We start from the raw sequence: 13,597 nt of genomic DNA, 5'->3' as shown, positions 1-13,597 counted from the left end.
CGGGTTTCTCTCTAACGAGGGGCATCTCCACAGCATGTGTTCTAAATTAAATTTCTGTCCAACGAGCCCTGGATTCGGCGCAGGCTCGCGGCCTCCTGGACGTAGGAGGCTGACCACGTCCCTTTCCAGCTCCCTTGGCTGCTCAATAAAAAAAATGTTTTTTACCACCACCACATCTCGGGCAGTCCGGACTACAGCCGTTTTGATTGATGGAGTAAAACAAAGCCAAGTTTGGATACGACCCTGTCTGAAGCATGCGCAGTGTGATAGCCTGTGGTCTGTTTAGTTTACCTTGGGGAGGTCAGTAGACTCTCCTGTCAAGATAGTAGTGCTTAGTTACCTCATTAAAGGTGTAAATATTGTCTCGAAACTCGACAAGCCTAGGTTCAACAACACCTCGACTCGCATTCGCGTCCGTGCGGTGGGTTAGTGCGCGCGCTTGGACGTGTGCCATGTTGTTGTGGTTGGCGAGGGAATCGTGCTGGGAGTCGAGATGAGCCGGGAACAACGTGATAGTGTGTGGGTGAGTACTCTACCGTGGATGATTCGATATGCTTCTTCGGCAAAGTAGCACGGCTCCGGTAATCACAGCGTAAGCTCTAGTGCGCCGCACGGGCAACCGCCATGAAGCGCGTAATTCCGCGATGACAGGGGGGGGGAGAGTGGCGACGCCCGTTGAAGGCAGTATACACGGCTTAGGAAATACCGGCAGCGGTGGACGAGATTGTAAAGTGGGGGAAACCATACTTTCTTTATTGTACGAAGCCCATTGTAGCATGGACATATACGTCCAAAAAATAAACGTTCCCTTAAAAAATAAAAAGAAAATAAATAAAACGGGAAGAAAACCTTTGCCAGCAAAGCTAAAACAGGTTACAGCCAATTAGAAAAATAAAAGAACTGGGAGCAATGCTCCAAAAAACCGTTGAAAAGAAAACCAATGAAATTTAAAGAAATAATAATAAAAATAAAAAATAAAAAAAAAGGGGGTTCTTGCTACGGTCGGCGGAAAAATGTGGAACGCTTCACGATTTTGCGTGTGATCCTTGTGCAGGGTCCATGCCAATCTTCTCTGTATTGTTCCAATTTTAGTACTTTCAAAGTACATATACTAAAGTACCATAAGTGCTGCTGATTGTTGGTTAGCTCAGGGTTGGCAGGAGGGTATAGGCTTGCGAAATTGTCGCCAGAGAGCACTGCAGTCACCCCTCCCCTAAGGCCCCTAAAGTAGCTAAGGTAGCGCCATTCTATGAACTCGCCGCCTTTCCCCCTCACCCGCGTTCCTTTCCTCCTCTGTGCTTCGCCATTTTCTTTTTGCTTTATTCGCCCTACTCGGCCCCAATGCTTGTCCCCAACTCAGGACCAACAGGCGCCATTGCCGGCCACGCTACCAGATCCGCAACACTGGTGGCAATGATGACGGCCTTAGCTGCTGCCTCTAGTGTAGAGGTGGCCTCGAGAAATATAGTTTCATGTTTCTTTCCTGAAATATTTTTATTAGCACTATTGAGTTCTGCGGTTGATGTCAGTGTGAATCCCTTTGTTGATGCGTTTTGCATTCAAGGTTTATTTATAATCAGTTCGTATTCTCATGTTGAGTGTTGCCATGCTACATAGGTTTTTGTCAGTGTGTTTCAGTTTCGAGGCAGACTGGTGGTCTTTCAGGACATTTTCCTTGCGCCAGCTTGCTCTGTAGTTGTGTTTTGTTTTTCTGTACTGGCGAGTGCACGTGTGAGAGCCATGGAGCCCTCCACGACATGCAAAGGCAGGGATGTTCCCGGAAGTGTCTTAGTCATGATTAGTCATGAGTATCTTAGTCATGAGTGTCTTAGACCCTCCTACACAGACTTGAAACCAATGTCGTCGGAGCTCCCCGCCGGCCGGAGATGCTGTTACGATCGGCGTGCAGTGTTGCGAATATCGTCCTCAATATTATCGGGTTCGGCCACCCAATCCTTCCATCGTCCGGAACCCCCGTCCCCCTTATCGACGGGTAGCGACCCGGCTTTGAGTACAATGACGCGGCAGGGACTGACGCTGCTGCTGGACACAAGCCGCTTTCGGTGAATTCATGGTCACTCAAACGCCCGCTGCCGAAGGCAGCCACAATGACCGAGAACCTCGAACGGAGGTGGTGACAAAGGCGTCGCACGGCGACGGCCGTTTGGCGGCAGGCAAAGTGTTCCTGTCTTCTTCGGCGGTGAGACGCGCATCGTGGGAAACCTCTGTGGCGTATCCGAAGCGCCGCTGTTCAACGAGCGCCCGACGCCGGATTACCGAAGGGGCCCAAGCGTCCCCCTATCGCTTCAACCTCGGCTGGTCCTAAGGGCTTTGACCTCAGCAAGATGGAACTACTGAAGTCAACCTGAAGCTAGCCGGTGAGAGAGGAAAAGTGCCTTCTCTCTGTGAGTGTGTTGGCTTCAATTTCACTGTCGGGGATTGCAGTGACTGGTGCGTTCTTGAAAACAGCGGGAGAAAGGATGAAAGGGGACGGACCCATCTTGGTGATTTAATCTCGCGCGCGCAGCAGCGCAGAATCCTGTTCGCTCAGTATAACGCCATGTAATTTTGTAAATTTCTCTACATAAAGTTGCTTTCTTCACCCTACTCGGCCCCAGTGTTTGCCCAAACTCAGGACAAACGGACGCCATTGCCGGTCAGATTCGCAACAGAACCAAAACACCCTGGGCAAATATGTTCTTCGCAGACATATTTTTGTCCAGCAAAGCTCTTTTAAATGCATTTATTGTAAGCGAATTGAGCGTGGATGCGCCACTGAGCAGATGCATGAACCCCACTATGACAAGGCTACGGTGGCTAACTTTCTTCTGCGATGCATTATTGGCTATACTTTCGGAGTGTTTGTGGCGCATCTCAGACTCGGTCGTGAATTTTTTTCTTCTCAGTAGGATCATTTCACGAAGAATAAATTTGAAGAATGGACATTGCAGAAGCTTTGCCATAAAGAACTGAACCTAAATGTCACTCCCAGCATTTTTTTACACGAAGCCACCTCAGCAGCACAAGCCACCTGCGCGACGTCATTACGGACGTTTGTTCCAATAAAATATTCATTTGGAGGCACCTCTTCATATTTGAAAGCACCTTATTGTTTTCTCTTGCTAATCATTGTGATATGGGTTAGCTTTTAGGTTTCTTTCGCATGTGTTGGTGCAATGTAGTGCAAGTATGCCAGACCATATCCCAGTACAAAACAATCATGTGTCCCTGCGTCAATTTTAATGACTGTACGCATCACGTCAAGTAAAAAAAGATATTGAAAATGCGTTTACCTACCGTGATGATTTACATGAGCAATTTGTATATGCATTGTTCCTGGAGGGACTCTCTCTTTTGTTCGTATTAGAAATGAAGTCAGGAATATGTATTTTTTACACTTTAACCGTTCGATTGATCGAAGATTCTCTGGTGCTTATTCCCAGAATTACAAGCGTGCGTTTTTCACTCTGCTCGCACCTAAACGTACGGCCGCAAGTACAATTCAGGCAGTATCCAGCTGCGAATGGGGGGAGCACAAATTTTTCACGTCCCTGTATGTGCACTGTGTGCATTTTTAAAATCCATTCACAAAACCCTACAACGACATGAAGGGGAAATAAACATGTTATACCCAAATGTCAAATCACTGTAAACTGTACGGAATTAAGGTAGAATGTATGTCGGTAGTAAATGCGAGCGCATACTAAACGCCGCCTAATGATTCACAACACGCGCAAGAAACGCGAACAGCGCTCGATCTACGGCATTTGAAAATGACGCGCTCTGTACACTGCGCCGAACCATGCACAATCCCTCTGTGCAATGCTTGCGAGAACACAACTCAACCACCCGAATGCAAGAATCGAATTTCCGTAAAAATACTTTGGAATGCTCACGTTCGATCCTTTCGCGTTCACGAATAATCTTGAGGTGTTGCAGCAAGCCGTTTTATGCCGCTGACGTAAACAAACAACGTGCTAAGCGTATGCGCGAGCTGCATCCGCCCCGCTCGAACATCCCCTTGTAGACAAAAAATATAAAACAAAACGGCCCCGCGTGTTGATAAAACGGAGCTCTAGAAATACTATAAATGCCACCAAACAGCGAATTCCAGGGCGCGAGAACAAGATGAAGAAACTGAAAGAAAAATTGTCTGCAGCGCGCAGCAACCATAGCGTTGCGAAAGACCTGCTTTGAAAAGGTTAAGAAAAATGGCGGCACCGCAGCGAAGTTAAAGGGCGCGTGCCTTCGCGGGTGAGGAGAAAGAAAAAAATGAGGAGAGTGCCGGATAAGAGAGCAGTTGGCGCTACCTTAGTGATTTTAGGGGATTTACCCTCCACGCGGGAGCTACCCGCCGCGGTCGTTCAGCGGCTAAGCCGTTGCGCTGCTGAGCACGAGGTCGCGGGTTCAATTCCCGGCCGCGGCGGCCGCTCTTCTCATGGAGGCGAAAAGCAAAAACGCCCGTGTGTACGAGATTTTGGCGCACGTTAAAGATCCCCAGGTGGTCAAAATAAATCCAGAGCCCTCCACTACGCCGCGCCTCATCGCCTGCGTTTCTTTGGGGGAGCTGCCACCGCTTTTATGCCTGCTTTTTTCGCTTCGACAATGCTGCATTTCTTGCTCTGACATTTGGTCTAGGCAAAATTTTTTTTCGATTTATGAACCCATATTTGCCAACACGAATCGAGCAAGTTCGGTTTAAACTCAGAGTAGCTACTGAATTAATTTTGGCGGGCGCTTATGTTGTCACTTGCTAGAGACGTGACGATTGCTATGTGCTACTCATACCAGCCGAGTGCCCGGCAATTTCACGGGATGAAACGTATTGTTGTGCGGTCGTCGGCTGCCCACTATTCCTCAGGAACTCGACAGCTGTTCAATTTGTCCCAGCGCATATTTTCTATTTGCTGCTACTTAGTTGACGAGTTCGCACTCCGAACAGCAGGATTTTAAGTACTTCAGAAAAATTGAGGTTTTCAAAAAAAAAGTGACGAACAGTTTATGAATTTCCGTTAATGAATTATTTTTGACCTTTGAAATAATCAGTGGCTTCATACGAAAGACGCATTGAAAAGGAATATGCTACTAAGAGGGCGCGGGGACAACACGTATTTTCTTTTGCGTTCCTTTGAAAGAATTTTTGTTCGCCATTTTTGTCATAAAAATTAACCCACATGGAGTACAACCATGGGTTTGGGTAACCGTGTGGCGGGAACAACAGTGCAGCTTGTCAGAACTCAGGGTTCCGCAGACCTTTATGCCTGTTTTCTGCTATTTGTCCACTTTAATGATCCTGTAGAAACTGCTGGTACCAAACGTGGTTGCCTTGTCGTACACTAAGCGAGACTGCTACGAAGGGGCCGGCTTCAGATGAATTTCGGCAAGACGTTGAACGGGTTTGCAGCGCTACCGAATTAAAGAAGACGCCCGCGGGCCAGATTGGAGGCCGCTGAGAACACCACGTGCTACTTAATGTGCACCCGCTATACGCCTCGAGCGCTACCTGTAGGGGCGACACTGAAATCCCCCTAGTGGTCTGTTTCGCAAAAAGTCGCGGGATGCGCCGGCCCGCTCCCCGGTGTCCCCGCTGCTTTTGCTACACGATGTACATTCACGACTAATATTTACCGTTCGCATGCGTTGGAAATACATATTTATGTGGTGCAGTGACTGCGTTCGCAAATGTGGTGTATTTACGAGAGTGTAAGTGTTTCTGGCGCGATTGTAGTGAGGGTCATTCAGCCTGTATAAGCTCCAGGTGTGTGTCACAGGAGGGAATCGCGAAACCGGCTTAGGCAGAGAGTGGATTGTCATTCCGCTGCTCCGAAATTTGATAACATTGTCTCCTTAAGCAGCGTTTCCTCAGATGGTCGTGCTACGGCTATACACTACGATGTAAATCGATTTTGCTTACATTGTCTAGCGGAGCACTCATACCTGACAGCACGCCAGTTATGCTTTTCCTCAGATATTGATAACTATCATGGAATAGGCAATGTGGCATAAGTTTCACGAACATTCTACAAAAGAAGCACAAAGGATAACGCAAAATTGTACTCGGGAATCAGCACACGACAAAAACAAAATACTGGGTCGTCTTGTCGACAGGTGAGCGCTCGCTAACGTTAATATATCCTCCGCGAGCAGCGCGGAGACGAGCTTATAGCGTGATCCGCACCTGCGGCTAAACGCGTGTTCGAAACATCATCATATGACACCGGGAGCCTGCAGATTCAATAAAACATTGAAATCATAGGGCCTTATCAAAACTACAATCTCCCAACGATATTCTGTATGTTTCAAAAAATGCGTCATCCGAGTAATCAGCTGGTCGTTCAAGTAGAAAAAACTAAAAGATAGGGAACGCGAAGCTTGTATGTGTTATTACTAAAATGTCCATTCCTTGAATTCGCTCCGCATTGGTACACAACGTTTGTGTAAGCGCCCCCCTCCCCCGTGTTGCGCCATAGACGTGTATTTCGCGTCTAGTCGGTCAGGGGAGGCCTACCAGACGAACGTCTTTAGCATTTCAGAAGCTGCACTGGTTTTTTGTTATTCCCGTTCCAGCTATTTTGTTTCTTCTGGACTGGCACACCATTTATATTTCAGTGGTTTTATGAAATTTCTTCGGTTCTTGCTATAAGGCGTGAGTGGGCACATAATAATTTAACGACGCACAGCTTGTAATACACTTAACATTTTCTTGTGGCTTATGTTTCAATAACAGGCACAAGTTATTGTCCGGTATTCGGTAATGCATCCCGTATAATATTTTTCTATGACGTATATGTTCTAAACAAAGCCGCAATCGCTCGTGCTGTGAAACGAAACAGATCTCTTACAAGGCCAGTATGAGGTCTAAACAGGGCCGACAATAGAATTCATTTGTGCTAACGTATTCGGAGGTGACTGTGGTGATATGCTGCCGCCGTCGCCGACGCCCGTAAGAGCGGCCAAGAAGCACGCGGGACCACGTCCTGGAAAAGCTCTTGTTGGCATTCGAGCACTATACCAAGAAGCAGCTGTTTTTTGAAGTGGCATAAACGTCACCATCAAGATGGAAGTGGTAAGCGAATATATTTACTTAGGCCAAGTTGGGACCCCGGATCCCAACCATGAGGCAGAGATAATTAGAAGGATAAGAATGGGGTGGAGTGCATTCGGCAGACATTCTCAGATAATGAATGGCAGTCAGCCATTGTCCCTGAAGAAGAAGGTGTTTGACAGCTGCATCTTACCGGTACTCACCTACGGGGCAGAAACTTGGAGGCTCACTAAGAGGGTTCAACTTAAATTGAGAACGACTCAGTGGGCAATGGAGCGGAATATGATAGGTGTAACATTAAGGGACAAGAAGAGAGCGGAGTGGGTCAGGGAGCAAATGCGTGTTAAGGATATTAGTACTAATTAGAAAGAAAACATGAACATGGGCAGGTCATGTAATGCGAAGGCAAGATAATCGTTCGTCATTAACGGTAACAGTGTATCACTAAGAAGGCAAGCGTTGCAGGGGGCGGCAGAAAGTTAGATGGGCAGATGAGATCAAGTTTGCGGGGATAAATTGGTCGCAGTTAGCCCAGCGCCGGGGTAATTGGAGATTAATTGGAGAGGCCCTTGCCCTGCAGTGGGTGCAGATAAGCAGATGATGATGATGATGAAACGTCACCATAACAAGTTGTTGAGGGCGCAGAAAGGCAAAAGCAAGCGAAAGAGAACTAAAACATTGCATGAGCCCTTATCAGCCACCCAGCCCTCATCCCGTAAACTGGTAACGCAGCGATTGTGAAGCTCCAGGCGTATAGACTTTACAGCGAGCAGTCAGGCAAGCCTTATCCAGATGGCGCCTGCGCCTCACTCGCCACTACCGGCCTTTTTTAGTTTCGGTTTCGCCTTAGACTCCATTTGTCCGCTCGAAGTGCGTCGTTAGCAAATGGGTTAGGCGCGAAGAAAAGTCTTAACTGAATATTGTGGACGCATTAGGGGATATGTTGGTCGTCGCGAAATGGAACAGACGTTCGCGGACGCGCTCCAATGTGCGGTGGCATGTGAAGTCTCCGTCACGGCACCAACAGGCGTGATTCAGCCATTAATTAATAACAGTTGAGGTTCCCTCCCTAGGCCCCATGTGTCATGCCTATTACAACAGGTAGATCAGACGAAGTGTGGAAAACCAGAAACAAACGTTATTGATCACAACTGTGGCTCGGAACGAAGGTTCAATGTGCGCCCTCAGAGAGCATCATGTACCTTGCGAAGGGCTCTCTAGAGGGCACGAAAATCTGAAAGCATGAGCGGTACATTTCACTGCGCAAGTCGTTAAAGTAGAATATTCTAACGGTATATTTTCATTGTAGCTTGATGCAGAGCCACAACTAAAGCTGCACCAAATGAAAGTTCGCAACTTAAACTCGCTAATTAAATCATCTGCATGGTTCGAATCGTCGGAATACATAGTTTTCGCAGTAAAGCCATTAGGCCGCAAATAAATGAAACTTTCTTCAGCAAATGCGACAAAAAAATTGTAAGAATGCATATGTAAATCGAAAAATTAGCGACATATCTCAAGATTCTTATCTGGCATACACTACCAAACCATTATATCATGCATAATATAAAAATACAAAAAATGCTCTCATCCGCAGCCTTACGCGCGAGCTTTAACAATAAGCTTTAACAAGGGGCCCCAGCACACTGCCTCAGGGCAGTGTGCTGGGGCCCCTTCTTTTTCTTATTTACGTCAATGATTTGACTGAAGTGGTTTCTGGTCCGGTTTCTTTGAAATTGTTCGCTGATGATTGTGTTTTGTTTATGAACGTTCGTTCTGAAAGTGATCAGGCTATACTACAGGAAGCTATTGACAGTGTTGAACAATGGTGCAAAGATTGGGATATGGAAATTAACTCGCAAAAAACAGTCTTTTTAAGAATATCGCGTAAAAAGTGTCCCAGTGTTTTCCAGTACCACATTCATGGCTTCGCAATTTCAGAAGTTTTATCTCATAAGTATTTAGGCGTCACTTTTACTCAAAATTTGACATGGTCCCAACATATTTCCGACATATGCGCATCAGCCTTTAAAAAGCTATGTTTGTTAAGGCGAAAGCTTAAGCATTCTCCGTGTAATGTTAAGCTCTTAGCGTATCAGACTTTCATCAGGTCAAAACTTGAATATGCGTCTGTTGTGTGGGACCCGCAAACTAAAAAAGATGTCAACCAACTTGAGATGCTCCAAAGAAAATGCGTTCGTTTCATTTATGGCAAATACAGACGACAAGACTCCCCTTCGCAGCTCATGACCAACAATAATATCCCGACACTAGAAACAAGAAGGAAACTAAACCGTCTACTGTTTCTTCACAATATACTAACCAAGAAAGTTTCGTTGCCTATACCTACATTCCTTAAGCCCCTAACCACGAGAAGAACGCGTCACACACGAGAGCATGCTCTAGAGCCTATTTTTGCCAGGACTAGTTCATTTAAAAATAGCTTTTTCCCGCGTACCATAGAAGACTGGAATTTACTTCCTGAGTCAATTCTAGCAGCTGACAATTTTGCTAGAGCATTGGAGCAGCACTTGTATTGTTGAACCAACGGTATTGACGCAATACAGTGATGGTGTATCAGTGTGTTGGGTGCGATTGATATTGCATTCTGATCGGCTTTATGATGTATATTGTTCATGTGCTGTTTTGTTTTATGTTGTTTCTAGGTAGTGTCGCGTTTTTTTTTGTTGTTGTTGTTGCTGCTGATACCGAGTAGTGACCTTTGTATTCTTCACTTGCCCCTCCTGCTAGGGCCATTCTGGACTGCAGTATTTTGAAATAAATAAATAAAAATATGTGTTAACCAAGCTTGATGACCCAATTGGGGCGTTTAGAAACTTCAGTGTACGCGCCCGATTTGCGCCTGAGCGCGCCTAACGTTAAAAGGGCCCTTCTCCCCGCGAGGGGGACTCGAGTAAATGCGTCGCATAGGGGGTGGGTGTATTGCGTTAACGTTTAGTGTTTGGGGAGTTGGTGGTAGTGAATGCGTTGTATTAGCAGCTTCTTGACGTAGTTTGAATGAGTCAAGTATATAAGGCGCGTTCGTAGCCTTCCATTCTGGGTCGGCTTTGTGGCGCAGTGGGTAGAGCACCATGTACCTTGCGTTCCGCCCGCAGGGTCGTGGGATCGAAACCAGGCGCCGGTAAGTACGATTTTTTTATATAGTGTAGGGGGAGGGGTGCGGACCTGTTGTTGAGAGCGAGGAGGGTAGCGTGATGCGGGAGAGGAGGAGTGGGGGAGAGGGCGCACCTGGAACGGCTGTTGCGGACGCCGAGGCACCCCAACAACGCCGGGTGACATCGTGAGTTAAAGAAATGCTCTGCATTTAATAGCCACATATATGCCATTTTTCCGTGCACTGTATGCGCCGTAAGGCTTTTAATGGTTGAGGCTTTCCCGAGTCGTTGCATTATTACAAATATGGGAACAGCGCTACACAGACAAAACTCAAGAAGAATAAAGTGACAACCACGAGCGCCGATTTGCCACAGAATGTTCATTTTTTGTCATGTCATATATACACACTGACAGTGAAAAAATGCAAGAAAACCAGAAATAATATGAATACTGGAGATAAACATAGCGGTCGTCACTCTGCACCGACGCTATGTGCCACAAACACGTGCTTAACCATCCGTGGGAGAGAAAATTAGTCTGTTTCAAGGCGCAGCCTTTGGGCGCCCGTCCCTGGGCTTAGCCGCGTCGGCGTAGTCGTGACCAAGCGAACAATGGGAAGACCGACGAGTGAAAGGCAGCAAACGAAAAGAAGACCCATGAGTGAAAGAAAGCGAAGGAGGAGAGTGTCGCGAAATTGGGAGGGCAGGGGGGTTCAACGAGGCGGCGCGAGGCAGCGCTCTCCGAAAGTGTGCGCTGGGGGAAAGGGGGCAGTATACTGTGCCTGCACAAGGCGCTCGACGGCGCGACGCTTGGCGAAAACGTGAAGGGGGCGTGCGCGTGACTATAAAGTGCTGCCTCAGAGTACAGCTGCTGCGCCCAAATATCGCCTTAGAGAGTATCGTATTCGCCAGCCAATTTTTGGAGAGGGACGGAGTGGGTACGCTCACACATTTTTCTTTTCTCGCTGTATTTATGCGCCCTCAACAATTTATCTAGCAATTTTATCTTTGTGCTCGTCAATGAGCTGTGTTTTGTGAAAGATTGCCGCAACAATCCCAACAATAGACGCCTAAGTGGCCACTAATCACTTTACGTACATTACAGTCATGTGCTTTGAATCTTTCATTAAAGCAACGTCCCGTTTGACCTCCTGAAGGTTTCCCACAGGACAGCAAGACTGAATACGCGACACCTACAATGTACTCTACAAAACGGCTTTCGTGCTAAAAGACCCATGCAGAGAAAGTGCAAGTTTGTTTTATTCGTAAGATTTGGTTCCTTATAGTGCCCCCAGCGCTTGACCAGCAGCAAACGATGCTTTAGTCACTAAGAAATAATTACTTTATATTAAAATTTTGATTCTCGAGACAAATCGTGTGTTTCTTGAGGTCGTTTGCAATGATGTCACAAAAACAGTTCGTCAAGCGAACCCGAATGCGGCACTAGTTTTAAATGCAGAGCATTTCAGTAACTCACGATGTCATCCGCGTTGTCCCGTCGTAGTCCGCACCCCTCCCCCTACACTATATAAACGAAAATACTATCCGGCGCCAGGTTTCGATCCCTCGATCCTTCGGGCGGAACGCAATGTAAATGGTGCTCTACCCACTGCGCCACAAAGCCGACACAGAACGGGACGCTATGAACGCACCTTATATCGTTGACTCATTCAAATTACTGCTGACGAGCGCTCTCTCGTCAGCAGTTGCCACAAATGCAACAACATTAACGTAACGCAAAGTACTTAACGTCGTGCCCCCGGAAATGCTCTGCATTTGATCGTGCCCCTCGCGAGGGGGATGTTTCGCTGCGTCTTCCTACTGGCCAGTACACTCGTCGCCATCTGTCGGATGTTGTGCGAACCCTTTGCGATTTGAAATTTTTTCTGACAACTACAAAGACTTGTTTACTGTCAATCCTCCCAGATGGCGCCACCATTCCGTAACTGGCATTTCCCGCCTTTGAAATGATTCTCGAAATGAAAAGTGTATGAAATGTTTCTCATCATCTCGGCGGGTTTGTCGGTTGCGCTCGGCTAGTGTACCTACATAAGGGTACAGTGTATCGGCAGTATTTTCTCCTCTTGTTCCCTGCCGCAGCCACGATCATTGGTAGTTCTCATTACGTGACATTTGTTTACACCGAGACCTTTTATGGGCGCCGCCATTTTCTTGTTTATCCGTTCTAGTCGGTCAACTCTGGTAGGCAGAGCATCTCCTCCCTGCTCTGGTGCTGCGCGTGGCTGACGTCGTTCCCGTTCCAAATGCGCATCAAAGATAACGCTTGTAACAGCATTTCAGCAGCAGAAGTCGTTCAAAGACGCCGTTTTAGATGCGAAAGCATGTTATGGTCTCGGCATGTGCCGCGTCGGCGTCCGCACTCACACTGCGCATGCCCAACTCTCCTCCTTACTCCCACAGCTCCGCGATACTACACCATATAAAAAAAAGAAATAGTTAGCGGCGCCCGGTTTCGGTCCCACGACTCTCTGGCCGCAACGGGAGGTACGCGGTGCTCTTCCCACTACGCTACAAATCCGGGACAGGAGCAAGTGCTACGAACGCGCCTTATGTCCTTGACTCATTCAAACTACGTCAACAAGCTACTTATACAACGAAGGCACGCCAAGCTGAACGTCAACGGGAACGACGAACTGAAAACTTTAGAGGAGGATGTTGAATTTCCCGTGGGAAAGCTGTGGCGGGAAGCGCCACGCGCCTTGCAGCTCAACCAGCCCCGTCCGCAGCGCCTGTGATGCTGATTGTGGCAGGATGCCCCTAGGGATTGGCCGACCAAAGAATCCATCACGAGATAGGTTCGCGTTCAACCACCGTCGTCATCTTCCCGTAGGGGAACCGCCGAAGAAGAAGGAGAAGACAAAGCTGCGAAGAGGAGGGCGTGTACATTGCTCTCAGCTGGTGCACCAATGTCAACAACCTTTACCTCACCAACGCTGACGGAGACTACTAATTCTACCACAGAGACAACATCGACAAGAACATGATGGACGAGTTTCGGTGCCTCGAGAACCACCGCCTACTCACCGTAACACAACAGTACTTGCGTGCCTTTGTCACCGGTGTGGACCCGGCGCTAGTAAACTCTGTGGACTCTGGCGGTAGTAAAAACCAGATCACTCAACATAACGGCAGCACAATGGAACCACACGGAACCACCACGATGCTTCGCATCCTCATCAGGGTTCCCCACGGGAAGATGGTGTAATTTTTTCCTTTTGCTGCATCATCAGTAGTGTTCTTAACAAGCGACCCGGTCAGAATTAACGGGGTGGCCGTAGATGCGGCAATAGAGATTTTTAGCGAGCACGAGGTCGCGGGTTCGATTCCCGGCTGCGGCGGCCGCTTTTCTGATGGAGGCGAAAAGCAAAAACGCCCGTGTGTACGAGATTTCGGCGCACGTTAAAGATCCCCAGGT

General features: G+C 47.6%; 1 non-coding gene across 1 annotated transcript; it reads right to left on the bottom strand.

The window, feature by feature from the left end:
- Positions 1–1,009: 1,009 nt before the first annotated feature.
- LOC144140132 (U6 spliceosomal RNA) lies at positions 1,010–1,115 on the bottom strand. The gene has a single exon (XR_013316341.1). It is a non-coding gene; the product is annotated as a U6 spliceosomal RNA (small nuclear RNA).
- Between the last annotated feature and the right edge of the window lie 12,482 nt (positions 1,116–13,597).

This window comes from Haemaphysalis longicornis, unplaced genomic scaffold (genome assembly GCF_048455015.1).
Source record: "Haemaphysalis longicornis isolate Haplotype H1 unplaced genomic scaffold, Haemaphysalis longicornis Haplotype H1 scaffold_5, whole genome shotgun sequence".
In the NCBI taxonomy this organism is placed as follows: domain Eukaryota; kingdom Metazoa; phylum Arthropoda; class Arachnida; order Ixodida; family Ixodidae; genus Haemaphysalis; species Haemaphysalis longicornis.
Note: the sequence above shows the minus strand (reverse complement) of the source record. Positions and strands in the feature narration are given on the sequence as shown.